Below are 15,191 nucleotides of genomic sequence, written 5' to 3'. Positions count from 1 at the left end.
GTACCAAAGTAACATAAATCGAATGACAAAAAAAAAGATATTTTGTAATTAATTAAACTTTTAGAATATGGCAAAACAAAATAAAAAAAGTTAATTTTGTATTTGACCATGATCATTTCTTAATAAAACCCTATAGTCCTTGATTAACTAATTCGACACTAGATCCGGGGAAATCGCATGCATTCAGCTTAGCACATGCCAATCCTAAATTTAGATAAATTAGGTATTGTTTTTTACATAGGTTTAAAATCATTCTACATATTTTTGGGTATTAGATTTTTGTAGAAAATAAACATTTCACTTATTTTTAGTTATTCCAATATTCCAATTGGTAAAACAATGGCCTATTTGGTTGGAAATACATAGAATAAAAGTTATTTAGGTAACTATACATAAAACTTTTTAATTAGGTATGAGGATAAATCGGTGAATGAGAACTTACCATTCTGTCCCTAAAACGAAATCATAGTGATAAGATTAGATTCTATGAAACGGAAAAAAAAACTCCAGCAACGTCGCCATATATGTATTTAATTACGTTCGTATAAATACGCATCATCATTCATCACTCCACATATCTCAACACTTTCTCATTCTCTTCAATCACAAAACCAAACCCCTTTATCCATCCAAGACAAAGAGCAAAGAGTTAACGTATATAATAGCAAACCGCAGCGGCGATCTCCGTTAAAACGCAGGAGCATCCATCGAACGAGCGTCTCCGGTGGTCCCTCCACCTCGACGTGAAATCCCCACAGCCAATATCTCTCATGCAAGATTCACCGCACAAAACATGCTGTGTCAGAGATGTCAGACGAAAGAGAGGTAGTTAAGCTGGTTTAACCGGAGTAAAACTCTGTCAACCGGTCCGGTTAATTGGTTCCAAGCGAGTGATAAATATCTCAACGACAGAGGGAGAGATTGAATCGGTGAGGCTGTTGCGTTTGAGATCGATTCGGGTTAGCGATTGCGAGAGAAACGGAGGGATTGATCTGGTTAAGTGATTGTGGCGGAGAATCAAATTGGAGAGCTCCGGTAAGGACCCGATGGACGGAGAAATAGTTCCCGCTAGCTGATTGTAGCTCAAATCAAACGTTCTGAGACGGTGAACCTCGCCGAGACTCGCCGGAATCTCCCCGGAGATGAAATTCTGGCTGATTGCTAAGAAACGAAGGTCTTTTATCCGGGTGAACCGGCTCTGGGATCGCCGAGGTTGAGAGAAATTACTTTATCGCCGTCACAGTAGACTCCAGCAAAGCCGCATGGATCAGAGGTGAAGTTCCATGAGTGGAAGAAATTGGAACCAGACAAATTGTGGAGAGATTTACTAATCGCTAGCAGAGACAAGATATCAACAGGGTTACTTTTGGGATATAAGGAAAATGAAACAGTACGAAGCCAATCACCTAAATAATCTTTTTATCTTGTATATCAAGTGCAATTGCTCTAAAACAATTTAGTAAGCCAATTATATTTAATTATGAGAATATCAGTTGTATATAGATGCACAAAAAACATATTTGGATTTCATTTATTATTCCATCAAAGCTTTAGATGTATAAGCAAAGTACATTTGATCATATATGATACTACATGGTAATGATGTTCATATATTAATTATTGGTTTTTTTATTGGTAAGACTGTGGCAGCTACACGGGCAATCCTCCCCTGGGCAAACCTTCATCGCTTCAATAAGCTTATTGTTCTCTTCAATACAATTATCTATGATTTTCAGCTGAGACTCAATTAATCTATCTATATTTAAATGTCGGATTGCTTCAAAATGTTGGCTGTCCAGAATAATCTTGTTTTCATCAAGGTATTCAATTAAAGTTTTCTCCAAACCCTACATTGCACAAAATATAATTAACGCTTATAGAAAAAACAAAGTACATAAGAGTACGAATAGTGTAAATAAATACTAACCCTCACGTGCTCTTCATCTTCTTTTGATTCTTCCTTCATAAGGATGAGTTCACCAATAACATCGAAAATTTCATCACTTAAGGAAGCCATTTTTTCTTTGGTGAATCTAAATCTTGAAAGATATTTAAAATTTTGTTTTCACTTCTTTATAAATTTTGGCACATTTATAGATTTGATGAATCAAGTCAGTCAACAACATTAAATGAATGTATATTTATATTGATGTTGTTCTTGGTCAAATATCCTTAATATATACATATTTACCAATATATAATACCATAAATCTTCCAATTTGGAATATGAACAACAATTTTATTGAAAATATATTATATTATCATATATGTTGTAAGAAAAGATACATTTCCTTAATTATTTGATTTTTAATTTCTATGGAACGAAATGAAGTCACAAAGATTTTTTATACTTTGCAAATAATGTTTTTAATATTTTTTTTATCTTTTTCTCTTTAAAACTCTAAAAATGTGACCTATATATAATTTATTAATATACTTTAAATTTCACATAATTATTAATGTTATATAGGATAACGAAGGCAAAATATAAGGTTTATGTTTAACTAGAAACGAACTTCGAAGCCTGTAGTTGTATCAATTCCAGTGTGGTATTCCAATATTGTTAGAAACTTTCCCTAAATATCAGTAGAATAACCAAATACTATTTAAAAAAATTATGTATAAATTATGATATATCTGAATATCAGAAAATTAGAAACCTAAAATTAATTTATTTGTAAAGCTGATTCGTTCAGTTATCAAAAGATATAATTCTGCATGTATGGTCATATGCCCATGTTTTGAACATCATTTGAATATGCCCATGCTTTGAACATCATTCGAATATCCGGAAAAAAAGTCCATCTGTGAGCTGCATCTCTCTGTTAGAGTCGATATTTCTACAAATTCGGAATATTCTTAGGTCAATAAGAAATAATAAATATAATAAAACTAGTTATTGTATATTGTATTTAGTGGTATTTAAATCTTTTGGATTTTGAAATGTAAATTTTACATTTAGACTCTATTATTTTTTAATATCTTAAATATTTAAAAATTTTATATTGGGATTTTGCATCCTGATGCTATGTTTACATTCATATTCAATAGTATAGTGTTAATATATGAGTATTTTCATCCAAACTTAGTGGGCATGTATATTTTTATGAGATTTGTTATGATTTTGCTATAATGTTTTTTAAAATCAACAAAATCAAATTTTGATTTAAATAGAGCTCATAAGAGTTCGTTTTATTTCTCGTTGTTAGCTGATCTCATAATTTCTTAGTGGCTTCTTCTTAGATTTTGAAGCAATATGATGAGGTTGAAGTTTTGGTTCAATCGGATGAAGATGCAATTGTGTAGAGGGGTTGTCCCGGATGTTTCAGTTCTTGGTTCCATGTTTCGGGGTTGCTGTGGGTCAGTCAGTGTGTGTGGTGCTATTCGACTTGCTTCTTGGCTTTTCATCATAGACAAGAAGTTCAAGTGAGTTTTGTTTCTGTTAAATCCTCTTCGTTGCTTGTTCGCTTGACTGACTGTAGTCTTTTGCTACTAAACCTCTCGTTGTTTTAGGTTTTGATTTTGTTACCTTGTGATATAGTTAAAATGAAGAATAAAAGGAGGATGCTGAGTCAGCAATCCACGTGATCTTTCGGGTCAACTGCGTAACTGAATAGGTTGACTCTGTTTATAAACAGAGCAAATTTTGTTAGGAAAATATCAGAAAAATATTGTTGCATTTTCTCTTCTTCTCATTTTTCTCTAGAACTTTTCCAGAAAATCTCAGTTTATTGAGCTTCGTACTTGTAGTCGGAGTTTATCATTGTGAGTCAAATCGGTGTTTTATGACCATTGGATTTGTTGTTACTTGTTTCAAATCGAATATTATTTTACGGTATTAAAGGTATCAAAGCTCGATCTTTCATTGGAATCATCGATGGCGGAGACTAGATCGCAGGCGTTGTTGAAGGAAGCTATGATTCGAGAAGTGGAATGAAGCTTGGGATCGAAGATCGATCAAGTTCTCGATCGTACGCAGTTGTTGGAGACGACGGTAGCTGATCAGAATGCAATGATTCTGGATTAGAATACGAAGATGGAGAAAATTTTCGCGGAGATGTTCGTAGCGATTCGTTTGATATCAATGCAACAGAATCAAGCTTTAACGAGTGATGACGTTAATATCAGACGAACGTCGCAGATTCATTCAACTTCTCCAACGATTCAAGCGAATCAAGCTGATCTAGGGAGAGGACGATCATGTATTTCACATAACTATTCAGGCATGACTCGCCTCACGAAACTTGATTTTCCTAGATTCAATGGCAAAAAGATGAAGGAATGGATAGTTAAGGTTGAGCAATTATTTATGATGGATAATACGCCGGAGAATATGAAGGCAGGATTGGCTTCGATTCATTTTGATGGTTGTTGCAACATGGCATCAGTCTGTAGTTCAACAAGAAGAGAATCAAAATTTATTGTTCAACTGGCCATTGTATAAGTCGCTACTGGTGGAGAGGTTCGAAGAATTGTTTGACGATCCAATTGTTGAGCTTAAGAAGTTACAAGAGACGGATGGTATTGTGGATTATCATGGGAAATTCGAGTTGATTAAAACAAGAGTTAAGCTTTCAGAGGAGTATTTGGTCAGTGCTTATCTTTGAGGCCTGAGAATGGACACTCGGATGCATATAAGGATGTTTCAGTCTCAATCGGTACGCCAATGTTTGATGCTTGGGAAACTCTATGAGATGGCACATCCGAGGAAAGCTACACCACCAGTTTGGTCGCAGACTAAACAATCAGTAGCAACAAAGGCCGTGTTACCATATAAGAAGGAGGTTGACTACAAAGAGGGTTTGATAGTTAACAAAGACAAACCGTTAGAGAATCAACCACGAAAGTTTCTATCATAAGAAGAAATGAGTAGAAGAAGAGCTGAAGGACTCTGTTACTTTTGTGATGAGAAGTTTATTCATGGTCATTATCTCAAGCATAAGAAGTCACAGTTGTTCATGATTGAAGTGGAAGAGGATGATGAGATTAATGATGAGGAGGAGGAGTTGGGAATGGAAGATGGAGGTGAAGTAGCTCAAATTTCGGTTAATGCTATTGATGGCATTTCTGATTACAAGACGATGAAAGTTAAATGAACACATGGGAAAATATCACTTTTCATACTCATTGACACGGGTTCAACACACAACTTTCTTGACAAGAGTGTGCCTGAGAAGTTGAAATGCACACTTAAGCCAGCTGGTTTAACAAAAGTGACAGTAGCAGATGGTCATAAGTTGGGCGTGTCAGCATTTGTGGAGGGGTTAGAGTCGAACTTTCACAGTATTACTTTTACAATTGATTTCATGCTGATTCTTTTGGGAGGTTGTGATATGGTTTCGGGTGTTCAGTGGTTGCAGCAATGGGGACCAATAACTTGGGACTTTTAAAACTTGACAATGTTATTCAAAATGGATCGCCGTAAAGTCTTGTTACATGGGATCAGAGAAAGATCTATACGGGAGGTGAAAGCTGCTAAGTTGAACAAACATCAAGAAGATTCAGTACAATTGCCAACGATTTCTACACAGATGTTGACAGAGCAAACAGAGGTGCAGTTGTGCTCTGCAGTTGTTAAGACAAGATCTGAAGAACTAGCGATGGAAGTGGAAAAACTAATTGAGGAGTATAAATATATTTTTGATGAACCTATAGCTTTATCACCATTGAGAGGTCATCATGATCATAGGATACCACTGATAGAAGGTGCTATTCAAGTGAACCAAAGGTCTTATTGCTATGCAGTACACCAAAAGAATGAAATTGATAAGATGGTTCAAGAGTTTCTCTCAGCGGGTACCATACAAGCAAACTATGGTCCATATGCTTCTCTAGTGGTGCTGGTTAAGAAGAAAGATGGTTCATGGAGGTTATGTGTGGATTATAGGGGATTTAACAACACAACTATGAAAGATAAATTTCATATTCCTCTAATTGATGATTTGATGGACGAGTTGGGTGGTTCCCGGATTTATTCGAAGATAGACCTTCGCGATGGTTATCATCAAGTGTGTAAGTATCCTCCAGATGTGCATAAGACTGTGTTTAAAACTCATAGCGGTCACTATGTTTACACAGTCATGCCCTTTGGACTTACAAACGCTCCAGCAACCTTTCAAGGCTTAATGAACTCAGTCTTTAAGGAGCTTTGAGGAAGGGTGTTCTGATATTTTTTTTATGACATCTTAGTGTACAGCTCTACTCTTGAGCAACACTTGGGTTATCTTCGCAGAGTTTTTGAGTTGATGCGACAGAACAACCTCTTTGCTAAGCGTAGCAAGTGTGACTTTGCTACTAAACGGGTTAAATATCTTGGACATTTTATCCAAGCAGAATGGGTGTCAACGGATCCAGAGAAGGTGAAAGCTGTTGCAGAGTGGAAGATTCCTGAGAATTTGAAACATTTGAGAGGGTTTTTGGGATTGGCTGGTTATTATAGGAGGTTTGTGAAGGATTTTGGAGTGATTGCCAGACCATTAACGACTTTAACGAATAAAGAATGTTTACAATGGTCAGCTGAAGCAAAGCTTGCATTTGTTGAGTTGAGGAAGGCGCTTTTTGAGACACATATATTAGCTTTACCACGGTTTGATCAACCGTTTGTGGTGGAGACTGATGCTTGTGGTCAAGGTAGCGGCACGATTTTGATGCAAAATGGTCATCCTTTGGCATATATATGTAGACATTTGAAGGGGAAGCAACTTCGTCTTTATATTTACGAGAAGGAACTAATTGCTGTAGTGTTTGATGTTCAGAAGTGGAGACATTACCTTTTCGTATGATATTTATTATCAAAACCGATCAAATGAGTTTGAAGTATCTCTTGGAGCAGCGTCTGAACACTCTTATTCAACAGAAGTGGCTCCCCAAACTCTTCGAGTTTGACTATGAGATCCAATACAAGCAGGAAAAGGAGAATCTTGCTGATGACGCCTTATCTAGAATGGATGGAGCTGAAGTCTTGCATATGGCCTTATTTGTGTTGGAATGTGATCTGCTGAAACAAATACATGAGACCTATGATAAAGATAACAAAGTAAAGGAGTTGATTGCGAGTTTGAAGAAAAAACCATTGTCTAAGAAACATTATTCATGGTCTCAAGAAGTGTTGCGTAGGAAGAATAAGATTGTCATTTCTGATGATCCGTTGATTAAGCAGGCAATCTTAGAGTGGCTGCATAATTCAAGTGCTGGTGGTCATTCCGGGAGAGACGTCATTAACTAACGAGTGAAAGGTCTCTTTTATTGGAAGGGAATGGCACTTGATGTTCAAAGATTCATTCGTGGCTGTGATACTTGTCAGTGCTGTAAGTATGACTCCACGACATCTTCTGGTTTACTTCAACCCTTACCAATACCTGAAGCTGTGTGGACAGATATCTCTATAGATTTTATTGATGGCCTCCCTAAGTCTTCGGAAAAATCAGTGATATTGGTGTTTGTAGACAGATTAACCAAAGCAGCTCACTTTGTTGCCTTGTCACACCCTTACTCTGCTTCATCGGTAGCTTATTCCTTCTTGGATAATGTATTCAAGCATCATGAGTTTCTGAGATCCATTGTTAGTGACCGTGACAGTGTTTCTTAAGCGAATTTTGGCGTGAGTTGTTTAGTCTGCAAGGAGTGGCTCTTAACTTCTCAAATGCTTACCACCCTCAAAGTGATGGGCAAATAGAGGTAGTAAACATATGTCTGGAAACATATTTGAGATGTATGTGTAGTGACAGACCGCATATGTGGAGCAAATGGTTGGCTTTAGTTGAGTTCTGATACAATTCCAACTTTCATACTTCAATCCAAATGACCCCTTTTGAAGAAGTTTATGGTCAGCCTCAACCTCAACATTTGCATACCTTCCAGAAGAAACAAAAGTTGATGTCGTGGCTAGATCATTGGAGGAGCGCGAGAAGATGGTTTTGTTGTTGAAGTTTCATCTGATGCGAGCTCAACATCGTATGAAACAAGTGGCTGACGAGCATCGAATGGAAAGAAGCTTTAACGTTGGTGATTCTATCTTTGTTAAGCTGCAGCCCTGTAGGCAACAGTCAGTGGTGTATCGTTCTATTGAAAAGTTGTCTCCGAAGTATTATGAGCCTTATGAGATTTGTTGATCTCTGTGGGAAGGTGGCGTATAAATTGAGGTTACCTACTTCATCAAGGATACACTATGCTTTCCATGTTTCACAACTGAATGAGGTGGTAGGTAATGTGCTGGTTTCTACTGAGTTACCAAAAGCGGTCAAGACGTGATCTCTAAGGAACCTGAGAGCATTTTGGAAAGGAAGATGGTTCGTCGTCAGCACCGTCCTACTACTATGGTGCTGGTGAAGTGGGTTAACGAACCGAGTGATGAAGCTACATGAGAATTTTTCTTTGATGTGGAGAAGAGGTTTCCGAATTATAAACCTTGAAGTCAATGTTTTCGAATGGAGGGAGATTTGATATAGTTATAATGAAGAATAAAAGAAGGATGCTGAGTCAGCAATCCACTTCAGCTTTTGGATCAACTGCGTAACTGAATGGGTTGACTCCGTTTATAAACAGAGCAAAATTTGTTAGGAGAGTATCAGAAAAATATTGTTGCATTTTCTCTTCTTCTCATTTTTCTCTAGAACTTTTCCGGACAATTTCAGTTTGTTGAGTTCCGTACTTGTAGTCGGAGTATATCATTGTGAGTCAAATCAGTGTTTTATGAACATTGGATTTGTGATTACTTGTTTCTACGGTATTACCTTGGGTCTTTTAGGATGGTAAAAAGGTTTAGTTGTAGGAATTTTCTTGTCTTAAGTTATGTTTCAGTTTTTTCTTTTGGGTTTTAGTTTTATTCTTTTGGGTTGTATTTCAAGAGATTTTGACGTGTTCAACTGGCTTAGGTATCGCAACTTGTATTCCATCCAAATGTTTAATATAAATCAATTGAGTGAACCAAAAAAACAATACTGAAACTGAAGAATGGGAGGGAGAACGATTTGATCCAGCCCTAGAAGAAAATGTTAGATACCCTGAACGATTTCAAGCATCGACGTGATCTGTTGGTTGATTCATTGTACACTTGGAGTTTGATATCACTGGATTTGATTTGTGTCTATGGTTTCTTCATTCTTCAGTCTTATTGAAGATCACAGAGTGATTGTACCATACTGGTCTTAAAGCATACATACGTGAGAAAGAGTTCATGTTTGAGCAAACAGTGCAATAGACATCACAAGGTTCCATCATAAAGAAACCACCATTAAAAAAAAAAAGGTTCTATCATAAAACATACAATGTCAACAACATTTCTATGCAGAAAAGAGTTCATAGTTGTGCAGAGAAAGTAGAAAACTACAATGCAAGAATGAAAAAAACACCAAGAAATGTGTTTTTTGATCACTTGCCTATTATGAGTTTCGCTCTGGCATCTCCTTTGTTGATTTGGAACTGATCTGTTAATCCAAAGTGAGCCATTAAAAGCCAAACAAAGTTGATCAGCTCACCACCTCTACTAAGCTGCTCCACATGAGCTGTAGAATCGCAATGACAAGCTGCATAACATAGCAGTTCCACCCACACTTTGCTCAGTATCTCCCATTTGTCTTTCCCATACCTCTCTTCCAGCTGCCTAAGGTCCTTAGCTAACCTGCTAGCATCAAACAACACAGACTTGCTTCTATCTCCCTTAACACCCATTGGATCAATATCACTACTAACGTCAAGGATCGTCTTGCTAGCAATCTTCACATCTCTAACGTTCTCAATATGCCTCCTGTGGAAGAACTTGTCAGCTTCAGCCATCGTGTCTCTGAATCTTATCTTCCCAATTCCAGCGACCTCGGACATCAGACCAGGTTGCATGATCAGGAGATACATCACGTAGTCTGAAATGATTTTGCTGAACTCACGGTTGCTGTAATGCTTACTTTTATCATATCCCTCAGGGATAGTCTCTTCCTGTTGGTAACAGAGCTCGGTTGCAATGTGCCACATCAAAAGACTCTGATCATAATCAAAGTTTGTGACATAACCCACCAGCTTCTCCCTGTCTGCATCCTCTGGAAGGTTGTCTCGCAAAGTCCATTGTCCTCGAGCCAGAGATATCCTTTTAGCATTTTCAGGACTGTCTCCAAACTTTGACTTGTATTTGAGCTCATTGAACATGAACGCCCAGAGCTCTTTAGTCATGGGCTCTCCGTGCACAAACAGCGTCTTGTAAACCATGTCAAGCATATCCGAGATGTCGAAGAAGTCACTGAACTTATCCCACACAAACTTGATGAAATGAGGAATGCGGGAAAGGAACCCGAAATAAAAAGGGTAGATGGTACTACGAGCCCAAGGATGTTTTCTTGACGTTTCATTGACTTTGTGGCTGATCCTCTTGTGCACAGCGTTGATCAACTTGGGAACCCATCCACCAAGTGTTTGGATGATAAAGCTAAGCTTCTCAAATGGGTAAGTGAAGGCAGTCCATGCGTAGCGGCGGAGTTTACCTCTTGCGTCGTGGATCCTCGCTACCTCTGCATTTGTGGCGTAGGCTAGGAAGTTAAACACGTTAATGCTTCCACACCATCTCCTGAGGAAGAATCCAGTCGTCAGCACTTCATGCTTTGAACACTTATCATCACCTTCCTTGTTACACTCTTGCATCGTCCAACTAAGCTTTCTGAGACTAAGAAGCCAGTTGAAAAACTGATCTTTCGGTGATAGATCTTCGTCGGGGTCATCCTTCAAGCTACTAAGTGCAGCACAAGTCCAGTCAGAAAACAGAAACAAGAGGATTGAAATGAGATCCAAAGCTAAGCCAACTGCAAACAGCGTGTAAGTAACCACAACATCAGCTGGATGAAACTCACTGCCTTTGTTTGGTTTCTTATGAAAGAGGATGAAAGCTGCCACAAGGGTCCCTGAAGCAACCACCCGTGATATAGTTCCGATAACGGTGTGAAGAACAGCGACCTTGGTGAACAGAGCATCATAGAGGAATCCAAGCTCAACTTCAATGATCCTCAAAGCTTCCTCTGGATCAGTAAGATTCTCAAAGATCTCTAGGCTCTCGTCGCGCTCCCTGAAGCTGAAGATAAGGTTGACCACAAGACCCTTGAATGTGTTGAAGAACTTGTAAGCATACTGAGCAATCTCAAGGTCAGTCAACTTACTCTTTTCTTTTCTTTTCTCCGAGGCTTGTGCTGGATGCACCAACTTCTTAGGCCTATTCTCCTTGTCAGGCTCATCAATGAGAATGATCTTTGTGGGTAGTCTTGCCTCTTTCTTGGCCTTGTACTCCTCCATGAGCTTGGCGTAGTTTGGTCCTGGATCCGGTGCTTGAATCATAGAGTCTCTAAACTTATCCAAACTAGCACTATACAAAGCCGTTGTCCTCTCTAGATACTTTATAGTCCCGGAGATAAACACTAAGAGTATTATCAACCAGAGGCTATTGGGGATAGACTGAAGAACAACGTAAACACCAGCAATTGCCTGAAAGACAAGTCCAAAGACATGTCTGAGCCAAAGAGCGTTGTCCTCAAGGGCGAAAGCTGTGATAGTGTCTGGTCCACCAAGATGTAAGAGCAAGAATGGTGCCCATAAGGCCATGAGCTTCTTGTCCTGTGGAGGGTCATCTTTCTTGAGTTCTTTACCTTGGTTCTTGGAGATGAGACCAACGGCGAAGTTAGCAGACCAATCTGCTAAGAGGTAAGAGGACCAAACGAGCATGATCAAGAGTCTTCTTGGTGTGCGTTTCCTCAGAGGAGAGAAGCAGATGAGAATTGCTTGGAGGGTGAGGCTCAGAATGATTGCTCCTCTTATGTTCCATCTGTCCCACACATCTTGATGTGTTCTGGTATCACGTCCACCATTGTTGTTGCTCTCTCTTGATGTGGATTTTTTCTTTCGACTCTCTCTCTCTCTGTTTCTTTTGGTTTTCAGATGTTTCTTTTTTCTCAGATTGACTTAAAAGAAATTTGGGGCCTGTGGACTGTTTTTGGGAAGCCGTTGATGTTCTTTTTTTTTTTACCAGACGCTCACTAACTCGGGTAAGAGACGACTCAGCGACTCACTCAAGTCTAGCTGTTCTGTTTTTTTTCTACGAATTAATAATAATACTTTATGCACTTTTCGTACATTTATTGTAAATTGTTTATTAAAAAACTAGTCGTTATTCGCATCGTAAAAAATCTTCTTTTTTAAATAAACAAAATATTCATTAAAGAAAAGTTCGTTCTTTTTCTTTTGCGGGAGACGACTTTAGCTTATTGGTCTTTCTTTATAAACATGCTGAATAATAAAATCAAAAGTGACAGCTGTTGGGTAACAAAAAATAAATGTTCATGTCATCAGAAGTTGAGCTCGCGGCGTTTAAGGATAATAATACATTAATCAACTAAATGTCTAAATCCAATTGAATCTTTAATACTATGATTAAAATTCGAAGACCATGATTATTTTTTTATAAATTATAATAGAATTTTTAGTACATTACTTTAAGACTGCCTCCTCGTTAGTCATATGACTCATATCTTTACTCCAGTCTGTATTTTTAATGGTTTGTTCTCTGTTTAAATAATTTTAACGTTTGTGTCATCACTTTCCTGAATTATTTTTAACGCATTTCGATCACTAGGAGAATTGTCTAATGGATCTCAGAAATTAACCAAGCTCACAAAAATGAATGTATCAGCCAAACAGAAGATAAACAAGAAGGTCAATGAGCTACAATGCAGATGATATAATTGCTGGTAATGATACAACAGATGCAAACAGTTCAAGACATTACTCTTTGAAACGACAAAAGAACACAATAAAAGCAAACGGAGGAAACTAATGTTGCTGCCGGTTATTAGAGGATCACTTGCCTATAACCAGTTTAGCTCTAGCATCTCCTTGGTTGATCTGGAACTGGTCTCCTAGCCCAAAATGAGCCATCAACAGCCACACAAAGCTGATGAGTTCTCCACCTTTGCTTAGCTGAGCTGCATGTTCAATAGCACCACACTTAGTTGCTGCATAAGAAAGTAACTCAACCCACACTTTGCTCACTACTTCCCACATGTATGCTTCTCCCTTGACTTTCTTCAAGCCATTAAGCTCCTTTGGTTCTGGGAGCTCTTTTAAACCTTTAAGCTCTTTCGCCAGCATGCTCCCATCAAACAGGACCGACTTACTTCTATCACCTTTCACGTCAATAGGTTCAGCTTTTGCTGGAGCCGTCACAGATAAAATCGCCTCACTGGCCTTCTTTATGTCTCCGTATTCGATATGCCTCCTATCGAAAAACCTTTTCGCCTCTTCGCAGGTGTCCCTGAATCTTATCTTTCCAATACCCACAACAGCTGACATCAAAGTTGGTTGCATCATCATGAGGTACATCATGTAGTCTGAAAGGATTTTACTAAACTCACGGTCACTATGACTCTCTTCAGTGGCTGGTTCTGATTGGTATAAGAGCTCGGTTGCAATATGCCACACAAGAAGACTCTGATCATAGTCCATTTCCATCACATAGCGTAGAAGCTTCTCACGCTTTTTCTCTGTCTCTCTGTCTTCACCTTGTATGTCACGCAGACTCCAGTCACCTCTAGCTGAAGAGACCCTCATGGCGCTTTCCGAGTCGTCAGCGAAACGGGATTTCTTCAAAACCTCTCCAAATATATGCTCCCACAGATCAGAGTGACACGATCACTTGATGTAAAGATAATCTCCTCAAACTGAGCTTGTATCCCAAAGAAGTCATGAACTTTCTTATCAGATAACCAAGAAGATGAACAATGACGAACGTCCAGTAGATCCAACTCCTAATATAATCTTCCTTTACCATTTTCTGTTCTTGCATAAAACACTTATCTTATTGTCAAACCACTTGTAAACATTACCCGCTTGCTTTATACTGTGGAAACAGAATGCAATTGCTTTTCCAATGGCTTCAAAGACAACTCCAATGCGAAAAACCGCGAAAAACCAGTCAAAGGACATGTGTATGAAACCCTTTGTGTGATGGATCCGCTTCGGTGTTATCCAAAGACAGTACTCTAGCAAGTTGTGTGCATGTACGTACTCAGACCACCTGCGTACCATAAAGAAAGTGTCAAGGACTTCATGACATGTCTTGTCCGTTCTATCCTTCTCAACGTCTTCGTCCTTCTTCAGCCTCATGGAAATGAGAATTGGCTTTATAATCTTGTTGAACCAGTTAAGTTTTGTTGTTCACTTCATGAGACACTGCATCCTTGGGTTTAAAGCATCTGTACTTCTCTGTTTTCAACCCTCTGGCTACAAAATCCTGTTAAGAAACTTGTCGAACTTAGTGTCAGGATCATCAACCTCGTCCTTCATCTTCCTCAGCCTAACAAAGGTCCAGTCAGACAGACAGAACATGATAAGAGCAATGCAATCCAGAGCTATCCCTCCTATCAGCAAAGCATAAGTAAGGCCAACATCAAAATCACCATAGTCTTTCTTGTCCTTGTATTGGAAGATGCGGAGAGCTGCTATAAGGCATCCAAGAGCAATGAACCTGAAGATGACTCCTATCCAATTATGAAGAATCTCAGCTTTCGTGTAAAGAGCTTCGTAGATGAAGTTGAGCTCAACCTCCAAGATTCTTAGCGCTTCATCTGGTTTCAGCTCGCTAAAGAATCGTTTGCTTTCAGCTCGTTGTTGAAAGGTGAAGATAAGATCAACCACAAGACCTTTGAAGATGTTGAAGTACTTATAAGCGTACTGGAGAATATTAAGCTCAGTGAGGTCGTCAGGCTTAACCTTAGCGCCGGCCTTTGGATCTTTCTCAGGCTCCTCGATCTGATAATCTGTGTAGGCATCTTCATAACTTCTTAGCCGCGTATTCCTCCATGAGCTTCGCGTAGTTTGGTCCAGGATCAGGCCGCTGAATCATGGAGTCTTTAAACTTGTCTAGACTCGCCAAGTACAAGGCTAATGTTCTCTCAACATACTTGATCACTCCTGTTGCAGAAACCAGCACAATGGGTCTCCACAGATCGTTTGGTAACGACTGCAAAAACACGTAGACGGTGCGATTGCTTGAAAGCCAAGACCCAACAAGTGCCTAAGCCAGAGCTCATTATCTTCAAGCGCAAGGGCAGTGATTGTATCTGGACCACCGAGATGCAGAGCAAGAAAGGAACCCAAAAAGCTAAGAGTTTACTTTATTTTTAGGTTTCTCCGGGTACTGCATCGCTCCTTGACTATCTAGATTA

The 15,191-nt window shown here is 38.7% G+C and overlaps 1 long non-coding RNA gene and 2 pseudogenes across 1 annotated transcript; all 3 read right to left on the bottom strand.

The window, feature by feature from the left end:
- Nucleotides 1-339: 339 nt before the first annotated feature.
- On the bottom strand, nucleotides 340-6,013 carry LOC125600836. The gene is made up of 2 exons (XR_007333937.1): nucleotides 1,928-6,013; nucleotides 340-1,847 (listed from the first exon to the last, which is right to left on the bottom strand). It is a non-coding gene; the product is annotated as an uncharacterized LOC125600836 (long non-coding RNA).
- A 3,183-nt stretch (nucleotides 6,014-9,196) lies between these two features.
- Nucleotides 9,197-11,837, bottom strand: LOC125600837 (annotated as a pseudogene).
- Nucleotides 11,838-12,606: 769 nt separating this feature from the next.
- LOC106381673 lies at nucleotides 12,607-15,138 on the bottom strand (annotated as a pseudogene).
- Between the last annotated feature and the right edge of the window lie 53 nt (nucleotides 15,139-15,191).

Source organism: Brassica napus, unplaced genomic scaffold, assembly GCF_020379485.1.
Source record: "Brassica napus cultivar Da-Ae unplaced genomic scaffold, Da-Ae ScsIHWf_23;HRSCAF=45, whole genome shotgun sequence".
NCBI classification, from domain to species: domain Eukaryota; kingdom Viridiplantae; phylum Streptophyta; class Magnoliopsida; order Brassicales; family Brassicaceae; genus Brassica; species Brassica napus.
This window is presented reverse-complemented; position numbering and strand designations above follow the sequence as displayed.